The sequence below is a fragment of the Rattus norvegicus genome, chromosome 15, assembly GCF_021556685.1.
Source record: "Rattus norvegicus strain SHRSP/BbbUtx chromosome 15, alternate assembly SHRSP_T2T, whole genome shotgun sequence".
NCBI lineage: Eukaryota > Metazoa > Chordata > Mammalia > Rodentia > Muridae > Rattus > Rattus norvegicus.
In genome coordinates, this window is record NC_141548.1 from 82,972,089 (window position 1) to 82,985,387 (window position 13,299).

Here is a 13,299-nt window from a genome sequence, read left to right on the forward strand (position 1 = left end):
TGTTTTCCTCTGGTGTCAGAGATGTGTGCAGAGTGCAGTCTCTTCTGGTTTCCCAGGCGTGTCTGCCTCTCTGAAGGTTTAGCTCTCCCTCCCACAGAATTTGCGTTCAGAGAACTGTTTATCTGGTTGGTCCCTTCAGGTTCCGGAGGCGTCTCAGACGCAGTGGACCTGCTGCTCTTGGGCCCTCCTCTACCGGAACCAATGCTCTAATTTTAAAAGCCAGGTCATAGTGTCCTGATGCTAAATTTGGCTGAGGGCAGCCAATTTTTAAAAAGGGGAGAAAGACAATGGAGGATAAAGAGAAGGCAGGGGAAAGGGATGGTGATTATTTATTCCACAGTGAGAATAGTCAGGAACTTTAAGAACATCCCTCCAAAGACTTGACCTGTGGCATTTGAATCTTGAAGGCTGTGGACTGCTGTTGAATTCTGTCAGAGGCTGTAGGTAGTGCTGTTTCCATCTAATGGGAGAAAGAACAAGGTTGCTCTAGAATAACTTGTGTTACAACCCCTTTGGGGGTCGAATGACCCTTCCACAGGGGCCACCCAAGACCACTGGAGGACACAGATATTTGTATTACAATTCATAACAGTAATCAAATTGCAATTATGAAGTAGCAACAAAAATAATTTTATGGTTAGGGGTCATCACAACACAAGGTCTTTATTAAAGAGATGCAGCATTAGTAAGGTTGAGAACTACTGTTCTAGAAGAAACATCAGCCAAAGTCTTGATAAGGAAGGGTGTACTTTTATGTAGCCAGTGGCTATCGGAGAACCAAATAACCCTATTAAAAAATGGGATACAGAGCTCAACAAAGAATTCTCAACTGAGGAATACCCAATGGCTGACAAGTACCTAAAGTCATCAGGGAAATGCAAATCAAAACAACCCTGAGGTTCCACCTCACACCTGTGAGAATGGCTAAGATCAAAAATTCACTTGACAGCAGGTCCTGGCAAGGATCTGGAGAAAGAGGAACACTCCTTCATTGTTGGTGGGATTGCAAGCTGGTAAAACCACTGTGCAAATCAGTCTGGTGGTTCCTCAGAAAATTGGACATAGTACTACCTGAGGACCTAGCTCTTCCACTCCTGAGCATATACCCAAAAGATATTCCAAGATATAACAAGGACACATGTTCTACTATGTTCATAGCAGCCTTGTTTATAATAGTCAGAAGCGGGAAAGAATCCAGATGTCCTTCAACAGAGGAGTGAATACAGAAAATCTAGTGCATTTACACAATGGAGTACTACTCAGCTGTTAAAAAAATGATTTCATGAAATTCTTAGGCAAATGGATAGAACTTGAAAATATCATCCTGAGTAAGGTAACCCAGTCACAAAAGAACACAAATGGTATGCATTCACTGCTAAGTGCATATTAGCCCAAAAGTTTGGAATATCCAAGATACAATTCACAGACCATATGAAGCTCAAGAAGAAAGAAGGCCAAAAGTGTGGATGCTTCAGTCCTTCTTAGAAAGGGGAACAAAATACTCACAGGAGGTAGAGGGAGGAAGGCACATGGGAGGAAGAAAGGAAGGGGAGGAGGGAAAGTGGGGCAGGATCAGGTATGGGAGGAGACCAGGATGATATACAAAGAGTCAGGAATTTGAACAGAGGTATGTACCAATGGGGGGGGGGGCTAAGGGTAGCCAAGAGTAAGTTCAAGATGCCAGGAAAGCAAAAGACTCCCAGGACCCAACATGGATGAGATTAACTGAAATGCCCAAAGTGGAGAGAGGACCTGTAGAGACCATATCCAGAGATTAGGCAAGGCCCCTGTTTGGGGGATAGGCCTAACCACTCATCTCCAAATTTTAACAGGAGGGTTCCTGTCTAAAGGAAATACAGGGACAAAGTGTGGAACAGAGACTAAAGGAAAGACCATTCAGAGACTGCCCCACCTGGGGATCCATCCCATATACAAACACCAGTCCTAGACACTATTGCTGATTCCAAGAAGTGTTTGCTGAAAGGTGCCTGTTATAGCTGTCTCCTGAGAGGCTCTGCCAGAGACTGACAAACACAAAGTCGGAGGCTCACAGCCGATCAATGAACTGAGCATGGGGACCCCAACTGAGAAGTTAAAGAAAGGATTAAAGGAGCTGAAGAGGGTTTGCAACCCCAGGGGGAAGAACAACATCAGTTAACTAAAACTATCAACGCTCCCAGAGACTAAACCACCAACCAAGGAGTACACATGGAGAGACCCTTGGTTCCATCTGCATATGTAGCAGAGGATGGCATTGTCTGGCATCAGTAGGAGGAGAAGTCCTTGGTCCTGTGAAGGTTGGATTTCCCCAGTGTAGGGAATTATAGGGTGGTGAGTTGGGAGTGGTTGGGTGGGAGGGAGAGCATTGTCATAGAAACAGGGGGAGGAGGGATGGGAGAAGGAAGGTTCAGAGGGGAAGCAGGAAAAGGGATAGCATTTGAAATGTAAATACATAAAATATCCAATTACAAAAAAAAATAAAGAAAGAAAAATAAATAAAGCTCCAGCACAATTTCTGGAAAAATAGAGCCAGCAAAAGTGTGTGGAAGCTGAACTGTTGGCTGCCCACAGCTGAGATCAGGGAGCCCATGGTCAGCACAAGTGACAGGTAAGTCTTGGAGAGCTGCAGGCAGAAGTCTGCATTTCTGTCCTCTTAAAAGTGGCTCCCACAAGCCACCCAATGACATAGAGAAAATTGTATCAAACCCTTCTGTCTAAGAGAAAGGAGTGATGCCTCGTGACTCCTTCTGAGCCCAGAGAATATGATCTTCCCCAACAGGGAGTCTTGCCTGCCTGTTCCAATAAAGACTAATGATGGTGAGGTAGTTGGAGTTTCCAGGGAAAGTAATAGTACTTTATTCATATATGAATATATATTCATATTAGTAGTAACGATCGTCTAGTACACTTTTTATGTCAGAAACAACCTGAGTTTCAGAATGCTTTAACTTGATGGCTAACAAAAATTAAACTTGTTTCACTGGTTTGGCTATTATCAGATCTAATGTGAAACTTCTTTAATGACAGAAGGGGATGGGAAAAGCTGTCAGATGTGCACATGTGGTTTAATGTGAGAAGAAGACTCACAAATCCACAGGGAAGGCTTAGAAGGATTTTCTTAGAAGGTTAAACCCCACAAATCTTGGCCGTTTAAATATGATTATTTCATACCAATCACAGGCACAGATTTATTATCCTTTAGCAGAAAACATAATAAAATATAGCGATACATGAAAATGGGGATGTAATGTGGGACACACAAACCACCTCACAACTAAACTAAATATCGCAAAGACACTGACCGCATCGTCTCCATTTATCCCTTTACTGCAATCACGAGTCTCTTCATTCATGTATAGACTTTCCAGCACTTGTGATGCTTTTAATTTAGTTTGGGTGTATGACATGAAGTTTGTAGTAGGGCTGCATAGAGAAAAATGTGTCTGTGAGCCAGAAGCCTCACAGCTATCTCCCTTGCTATTATGCTTCCTGCCACACTGACCCAACAGGAAGTAGAGAAATTTCCAGCTAAAGTGCATTTCTCATATTGGGACAGCATTTGGGGCTATATGTTCAGAAACATGCTGTCTTTTGTGGGGGTAGATATTTATATTGTGACAGATAAAAATGAGAATAATATAATATTAAATAAAAATAAAAATTCTAATTAATTTTCAGTAGGACATACCGTTGTTTATATGACTCTGTTCTCATATGTGTTGAAGTTGTTACACCAACCACTCAACTCCTCAAAACACATAAAGTAAGGATATTCAACAACTGAATGTTCACCACAATCCTTAAATCCCTCTGGTTTGTTTAGATTTCTGTATACTCATCTTTTCTTTCTTCATCATTTTCATCCAAAGAAATGGATATTTATCCTTATAATCCAGATCATGCCTTCTCCCTGGCCTTAGGTTCCTTCCCATGACTTTGGTAAGAAGGATTTACTTTCTTTTCTACCCGCCTGTTGTTCTCTCTTATGACTTCTACTCAGCCTGGCAAAAATAAAGACCACACCTCCTTCATGCTTTCATTTTAGAACAAAAGGACACCTTGGCTTTTGCGTTCCTAGGCTGTTACTGGTCATATGGGTTAGCAATTATTTCCTAGGGGTCAAATTCAGTGGATGATTTTTAGTTCTTATGCTCATGACGACAGGGGCTCCATTAACAATCTGGGCTTCAAATTTCATGCTTTTAAGAGAATAATTTATTCATTTATTTCTGACTTCGTGGTCTCATGTGCCTATCTTAGCTGACGGTCTCATTTCTTCCCATGGTGACTTCAGGCCTCTGGCTCTTTCTTTATTGATTCTCTATCCTCAGTTGAGGCTATGGAATCAACAGCTTCTACACAAGGAAAAAATGTGTTGGAGTTATACTATCCCCTGTCAGTGTAGACACTGAAAGTCTACTAACAAAATCAAGCCACCAACATGCACACATAGGAAACACAGTTCGGGTTGAACCATTGCCTCAGATGAGGCATTTTACTTTCTCACATTCCAATATTAAGTGACATTTAGCTCCTCTATTAACTACTGAATAACACTTCAGATAATGAAATGTGGTTGACAATCTCTCTTTTCCCTCATTAAAAAAAATTCAACCTCTAGAAATCAGAGACCATGGCTGAGATGACCTCCCAGCTCAGCATCATGTGGCCCAGGTGGGAAGAGCAAGCCCAAGATGAGGCCAGCCCAGTGCCATGAAGGTCTGAACCAGCAGACCATGGCTAAGACAACCCCAACTCAGTGCCAGATGGCAGAGATGGGGCATGGCACTTCTGAGATGACCCAGACACTCACCGGCACTGGTGCTACTCAGATGAGCAAAGAAATGGTGAAGAGATTGGAGAGAAAAAGGATGGGTGCACAGTGAAAAGAGGCAGAACTGGAGGGCAGTGAGGAACAACTTGACATCAGCAATCAGTGATGCCACCTATGGCCATAATGATATCATGGTCTGTGCTGCCAAGAGGAGCCACATCTGGTTATGTGGACCTGCAATGGTGGGGTTCTAGTACAGCTAATGGCCAGCTAGAAGTCCCTGGGCATCTTGGGGGAACTAGCTCCAAGTCATGAAAACTGGAGAACTGGCCCAGCCCCTTGTCGGTGGGAGTGCTCTGCAGAGAAGACTGCACCTTTTCCAGGAAGAACAGTAGACTTGGCCCTGATTGTGAGGATTTGGGGTGAGCAGGACCCAAGTGCAAGTGTGGGAGAGTTGACCCTGCCCCTCACAGGCTGCAGCACTAGAGAGAGTGGATCCTGAACCTTGCTTGGGCAGCATAATGAAACTGCCCTTGGTGGCAGGGATGCAGATGGACCAGACCCAAGGACTTGAGTGTTGGAGAGCCAAGCCCACCACTTTCATGCTGTGCAGTGTCACAGGCAAAGGAGAGATTACCTTATCTTGACATTTGCCACCTATTACAGGAGGGAGAGCTGTTCTTGAGATCTTGATAATGTGAGAGATAGCCTTGCTTCTCTCTTACTTGTTGCAGCACTTGGGAGAATGGGCCCTGCAGTTCTCTTGGGCAGCATAATAGAGCTGCCATGCCTGGCATGGGCATGGGTGAACACAAGAGTAGGAAATCTGGCTCTACCTCTTCTAAGCTGCAGCACTGAGTGAGTTAGCCAGGTTAGTGCCGGAGAGCTTGCCCTGGTAGTGTGCATGTGGCAGAGCTGGTAGGATGGCCAGGTCAGCTAGCACCTAAGCTCAGATGCAGGGCTTTGAATTGACTCAGCCCAACATCTGCCCCATTTATGAGTGACTGGAGTACATGAGGGGGCTGATTACATAGATCCAAAGCTGTAGGATCTCAGTGACTCAGGGTAACAACAGGACATCTGAGATGAGTCCCAGGGAGAATACAGTGTTTACAGTATAGCAAAAGCCAGAGGCCTCAAAACAGATTAATGACTCATTGCAATGAACATTCGCAAGTAAAGAAGTGTGGACAAAAGGGTATACTGTGGGACACACGGTGATTCACTACAGGTTCCACAGTGAGATCTTTTCCTTCTTCTTTTTCTGTTGTGGCAAGAGGATGCAAGGGCAGAGGATGGATACAAAGTGACAGGAAGATGAGTGTGATTGCAGTGCATGATGTGAAATTCACAAAGAATCAATGAAAAGTTAAAAGAATCAGCCTCTGAATAGTCATTTGGAAGATACTTCACAAATTTGATATGTCATCAATTTTCAATAATTTTCTTACTTTATGCAAATAACTGGTTATCTATAACATTCTGTTTTTATAACTCAAAAGAAGATACTTACTCATGATGGCTCATTGTAGATGAAAAGCAGGCTATATTGAGAGATACCAAGATAGTTCGTGTTCTTGTTTCCTCTCCGGTGCTTTGATAAAACACCAACAGAAGCAACTTGGGGAAGAAAGAGCTTAGTGGGCTTACACTCCAGTTCACAATCCATCTATGAGCTAAGTTGGGTGGGAATACAGAGGAAGAAACCTGGAGTCAGGAACCATGAGGAATGCTCCTTGATGGCTCTCTTTCTGACTTGCTCACTAGTTCATGCTAGCACTACCTGCATAAGAAATGGGAACATCCACATCGGATTGTGCTCTCCTACATCAATTAACAAATGGGACGATTCTTCACAGACATGCCCACAGATTAACATGGTACAGATAGGTAGTCAACCAAGAGTGTTTTCATATGATTTCTAGTTTAAGTTAAGTCAACAGTTAATGCTAATATGGGCAGTTGGCAAAGCAATCTCTCTCTCTCTCTCTCTCTCTCTCTCTCTCTCTCTCTGTGTGTGTGTGTGTATGCTTCTGAAGGATATTTATATAAAGTCAGAGGACTGAATGAGGAAGATATGTTCTTATCCATTGTGACTGGGAATCATCCAGTTGTAGAAGATCCTGGGAGACGAGCAGGGGAGAGGAAAGGTGCATGTTTATTTTCTCTCTCTCTCTCTCTCTCTCTCTCTCTCTCTCTCTCTCTCTCTCTCTCTCTCTCTCTCTCTCCTGCTGTCCTAGAATTATGGACATTAGAACTCTAGAATCTCTGCATGCTGGATATTGGGACTCTGGGAATCCAGTAAATATCTCCTAGAGATTTCATGGTTTGATCTTTGAACATAATTATGCCTGGATTTGAAGCTTTTTTTTGACTGAGTCACAATATTGACTTCAATGTTTTTTCAGTATAGAGAACCTGTTATAAGACTTCTAGGCCTCTGCAATCATGTGTTTATCCCTTGATAATTTTATTTTAATATTATCTGTATTTTTACAGAGTAATATGCTTCATAATGTCATATGAAGCATATGTGCCCAATGACACAGTTCCAGGATTTCCCACCATTCATAGTACAAAACTATATGTCCTATTGGTTCTGTCTCTCCAGATAGTTCATAGTATATATGTGTGATATAGCTTAAAGTACTTTAAAATAAAATAAATTGCCTAGAGTTTTAAAAATGAAAGATTACCTAAATGAGAAATTAACATATTAGTGAACATAATTATAAATTAGCTAATATGGTTACATAAGCTGAAGACTTCCATCATTACGAATCATAATGCTCGAGACTTGAGTTGATCTTAAATGCATGAAAAACAGAGAAGAACTATGGACAGCAAGCTAGAGACCCCACATTCTTCATTGCCAGTGTTTGCTCCAGTCGGTCTTTCCACAGATTGATGAAACCCTCTCATGCGGGGAAAGACAATCTGTTTAATTCCTTTTACCAATTCAAATGCTAGCTGTATGTAGAAACATCCTCACAGATGCATCCAGAATGTTTGACTAGATAGCTGAGCACTCTTCAGCCTAGTAATGTTGACATGAAACTAGCCATCATATTAATAATAGACCAGGAACATTTATTATATGATAAAATGCTTTCTTGCTTGCATATCCTCAAATCTTATTGACATACAACTAATCACTTAAATTACTCCTCAACAAGAAATTAAGTCTATTTTCTAATGTAAAAAATATTGTAGTGAACATCTGCATAAAAATAGTGGCTTCATGTCATAAATATGTGTGGGAACATGTCTACATATGCAGATGCAGTGGTGCATAATCTTTTGCTCATCTTTGCTTCCTTGCACGTCCTCCCTTTCCATGTCTAACGTGATGTAGTCTAATGTACCCTTCACGCCAACCCATTCCACCAGAATAGAAAGCAGATCAAGCTGGACAGTAAGAGGAATTTGTCTCAGAGCACAGGGTTGATTGAGAGATGGTCCTGGGCACCATGAACAGTGACTTGGAGGGTGCCCAAGACTTTGTTGCTGGACCTGTCCAGGGAGTCAGATGTTTAATGTTGGGATTGCTGAACTGTGGGGATGTGGCATAGCTTGTAGCCACATCTAAGCCTTCTGGATAGAATATTTCCACAGAATGAGGTCAGGATAGGAAGGAAGGAAGGTCACAAGATGCAAATAAAGATAGTTGTCCCAAAACTTTATTGATTCCTTAAGCAATATTGTTCATTGTAAAATTAACCCTTAAATTCTCACTCATGCTGATAGTTCTACTTACGATCTATAAGTTACACCAAGTCAGAGTATTTCTTTATAGACTATAAGAAATTAAATAACTGGCTAAATAATATCATCATGTCCATTTTGAAAATTATATTCATTCATATACTTTACAGCAAATAACTGGAAATGATCAAACTAAACTAAAATATAAATAATAATACTAATAAATATCATTTAAATAACATTTAACTGAACACCACTCGATGCCAGGCACTAAGGCTAAATATATATTTGCCAGAGTTAATCATACATATATTTATTTTCCATCCCTACATACATTGTTTATCTAGGAGTGTTGACACAGGTATTATAAAAATAGGTATAATCTTATATGTACATAATAAATCATGGACAAGGGTTTGTGTAACTTCTTATTGTAACTTCTTGTGCTGTACTTAGTTGATATCCCTGGCATTCTGAAGAGAAATGGAGGAGGAGTGGATCTGAAGGAGAAAGAAGGTAGGAGGTACTGGGAGAACTGAAGGAATGGGAAACTATAGTTGGGAGGAAATGTATGAGAGAATAAATTAAAAAGAAAATCACAGACTGCATATTATTTTACACGTCTTTTCTTTTAAGCTTTTAAGATCAAAATAATTTGTTTGCTTTTTACCCACTAAAGAAAATGAACAACATAAAACGAAGCAAACACGATGTCTTAGTAAAATGATCATTATTTGTCTTCATTTGTAAATATCCTAATATTTCAGACACAGTATATATCATCCACATGAGAGCCATGTGATGATGCTGCGTGCTCTTCCGACTCGGAGACGGTGGTGTTACAGGGCCGTTTTCTATGGAGTGGCGTATTTGGTCACTCCAACCCATGCAACAGATTTGTTTCTTCTGTAAGATGGGGGACATGTGCAGATATTTTGAACCCCAATCGACACCATTATTTGTGAATTTAGACTCACAGAGCCTTCTTATCGTCAGCACTTGGCTCCCAGGGGCATGGGTGAGGCCATCCAAAAAAAAAAAAATCTGTGTACCATGCCGGGAAATGAGGCCATTATGTTCCCCCACATCCCATTGGCAGGAACTCAGTGGCCTGGCCACATCTAAAAACAATGGTGACTTGTAGCCCATACAAATTGTAGACCAGTGAACATTCAAGAGGAATGGGAAAATGATACAGCAGCAGGCAGCCAGTTATATTCTATAGCTAAAAGCTAAAACACATAAACTACTGCCTACATAATTATAGAAACATGTGAGAATATTGACCTAGAAATAAAATGATAGACTGTTAGTGTGCAGTCTTCTCTTGAACATAATATTCTGGTACTTTTAAATTCGTCTTAAAGAGAATCAAATATGTCCAAAAAAACGTGTTATTACTTAGAAATTTAAAGTTATTGCTAAAATTTTTCATCACATTATTTTCTTAGGGCCCTTGTCCTAACCTCACTTCATTTTGACAGTCTTCGACGACGACGACGATGACGAAAATGAATATAAGAAAACAGGATTTAGAGGTTAAGAAGACCTGACTCACAGTACCAATCTTCATTTATGTGTATCAAATATGGAAAAATTATCAAAACTTATCAAACCTCAGTTTACTGTCCTGTAAAAGGGAGCCAGATGCCTATCTCTCCGGCTTGTCCATGAGAAGTAATTAAGTTAAATGTAGAACACGCTGATGCGAGCAGTACAGGGTCTGCTATACGTAGTAACCATCATTCCTTTCTTACACAGTGCTTGCCTTCTCTGGGACGAACTTCAATCATTGCTACTGCAGGCAAATAACCTCCCAGTGTAATGAATAAAACATGCCAGCTAGAAATAAATCACATAATCAGAGCACGCATACATTGTGGTTACTAAAGTGTTTGTAAAAGTCATTATTCTTCAAATGCGATTAACAAATAATTTGATGAAATAAATGACATCACACAATAAGTTCATTGTTTGAGAGGTTTCCGAGATTTAGTGTGAGTTTCGGAATGGGAACTCCAATTCTCACTGCCAACTGGATTTAGTTTTTCATAGGAAAAATGAGGAAGTATTTTCATATATTGCTATACCTTAAAAGAGGTTTGAGAGTGAAGAATGATGTAGAAGTAGGTGGACACTTGTTTAAGTCTGCTCATTTGGGTGAACATGTATGTGTATGTTCATTTATGTGCATGTCCATAATTGGTTTTATATTTTTGTGTATAATTATATGTATATTTCTATGTCTATTTGTATACACATCCATGTGAGTATGTATGTGGACATAGTGCATACATGTGAACAAGTGTTTGATCTTGTTTGTACATGAATGTGACTCCATGCATATGTTGATATTTGCACTAGTCCATTCACGTGTGTGTGTGTTGGTGTTAATATATGTGTTGTTTTCATTTGGTGTGTGTATGTGTGCTGCATATATCACTGCTTGTGAGTTATAGAGGTATTAACACTTTTTTTTAAAAGAAATAACATCTTGCTATGTAGCCTGGACTGTCCTCGCCATGCCTTGGAATCCTTAATACTGAGGTAGTTTTTCACTACCATGCATGTCCTTGAAGCTATTTTAATGACATCTTCCAAGTATCTGAAAGCCAGGAAAGTTAAGACAAACAGGCTGCCACACAGGTCAGTTTTCCCTCACAAAGGTGAAGAAAATTACTGTTTGCTAGAACCTTGAATAAGATCAACTGCAGGTATACCCGAGTAATTTTCAAAGTATAGGGACCACTGAATGCTGATTTTAAATTTCCATGTTACCATATTGAGGCGTATCCATGTTGAGAATTTAAGGTGATATCAAATGAACAGTATTATTCCAGGTTTTGGTTTTATTCACAATGCCAGGATAGAATCTTCTTTGAGATAAGAAAACACAGTCCATCTCTTAAAAGATTCGTGTCTCCTTGATGTTGAGCTAAGACAGTGTCACTGCAGATACATCCTGATGATCCATGATATTTGGTGTAGATTTTCATGTGAACTTCTTGCGTAACAATAACTCCATATTTATGCATCTCACTCATTCAGATTCAAAATCCAAACTCCTTATCCTTATGAATGAATCTAGACCAGGATATTAAGAGTGAAGACTAGGAAGGCAATTTTCATTTACTTAATTTTATTTTTTCACTTAGTCACTTTTCATCCTACTCACTGCACCTCCCTGTCACCCCTTAGAAAGGTGATTTTTGGTGGTAAACATATCTTACTGGAGACATTAAGATCAACTTACAGTTTTAAAAAAAATTACAAACATAAATGAATGGCAGTTTTGGTTTGCATAAGAACTATTATTTTAAGTGCATGCAGATTTTTCTTCTTGGTGGCTGTGTGCTTTATATAGCATGGGGTGTACCAAAGAAAACTTGTGTTCCTTTGTAACAAGGGAAAATGTTGAACTAGTTTGATCAGTCTAGTGGCTGTATATTCATAAGTTTAGAAAAAGTAGCAGAAGAAGGAATTGCGGTCTGGTGTCATATGTACAGGGACATGGCTCCTATTTTTAGTGCCCTTTAAGTTAAAAGTGATATTTAAATAAATTATAGGAAAATTGTGAAAGACTTGCCAAGGGTTCATGGCCAAAATTCATTTTCTTGATCAAACAGTTGCTGCGTAAGGATCTAAGGATTTAAATAAGGCATTTTCTAAAGAGGAGCAGTTCTTGTGGCTAGACAAAAATGTTTGCACTCCTTCCTTGAGGTCATTGGAAGTTCTCATGAAGACAAATGATTTGGCAGAAGGAGAAGTCCACAGAAACGTTGACTTTACCAATTTCACACTTTCCTTTCTTTGCACCTAATGTAGGTCTATTTTTCACAAAATGTTTTGTGTGCACAAAACATTTATAGAGGGCACAGAAAAATACTACTTTTGCTTCACGATTAAGTTGTTTCGATGCAGCTAAACAAAGTGTCATGTGTGACTTAATCCATTCTATGACTCTGACTTTTCTAAAATAAAATTGGAATTGATTCAAAAAGAAAGGGCTAGAGGAATTCATGCCAATGTTTTGAAATGAAAGAGGAAAATGTTTTTATTTTATTTTATTTTGACAAGGGAGATGAAATCTTCATTATAAGAAGAACATTGAACGATGAGAGCTTTTATGGGCCGATGAATCTGATGTAGACAAAATAGAATAGCTGATAAAATTTTGTATTTCAGTATAAGACTGACATGTAGGTACACACGACAGCTGCTATAGTAGATTCCTTATTTTTCCCAAAGCTGTTAAATTTAAAATACCATTTTTAAACAGTAAATGATTCTTGAATTGTGTCCAATTTTAGTCTCGAATTTTCCTGTGCTTTCCTTTTGCCATGGTAGGACCTAGGCATCCTGAGTCAGGTGGTTGGTAGGGTTGTGGATCTGGATATCTGTCCTATCTTTGTTGAGTGGGTGTTTGAGTTGCTGTTACCCAACTTTTAATCTGGGCCACATCTTCTGCTGGGAGCCTATATCAAGGGCAGGGAAGAAGGAGGAAGCCTTTCCCTCTTGGTCTATTCATTCTCATTCTCCATGGCAATACCATCCTCCACTGGCCTTAGAGTATACTTCTTCAGGATTCTGACATACTGAAGACCAATGGAGGTACCTAGCTTTATGGACCAAACAACTGCTGGATTTGTGAACTTTCCACTGGTAGGCAACCATTTTTGGACCAGTTCAACTTCAGTGTGTAAACTCTTCTAATAATTCCCCTTTCTGTCTATATGTAGATTCATTCAATAAGTTCTTCCCCCTTAAAGAATCTTGACTAATACGATGTGTTACTGGATTTCTAAAGTTAGAGTTAGGGT

At 39.9% G+C, this 13,299-nt stretch overlaps 1 long non-coding RNA gene across 1 annotated transcript in view; it reads right to left on the bottom strand.

The window, feature by feature from the left end:
- Positions 1-311: 311 nt before the first annotated feature.
- The window catches only part of Gapdhl3 (glyceraldehyde-3-phosphate dehydrogenase like 3), a 158,548-nt gene continuing 145,560 nt past the window's right edge, over positions 312-13,299 (bottom strand). Inside the window, exon 5 of the long non-coding RNA XR_015638432.1 lies at positions 312-460. This is a non-coding gene — a long non-coding RNA (glyceraldehyde-3-phosphate dehydrogenase like 3). The remainder of the gene's footprint in view (positions 461-13,299) is intronic.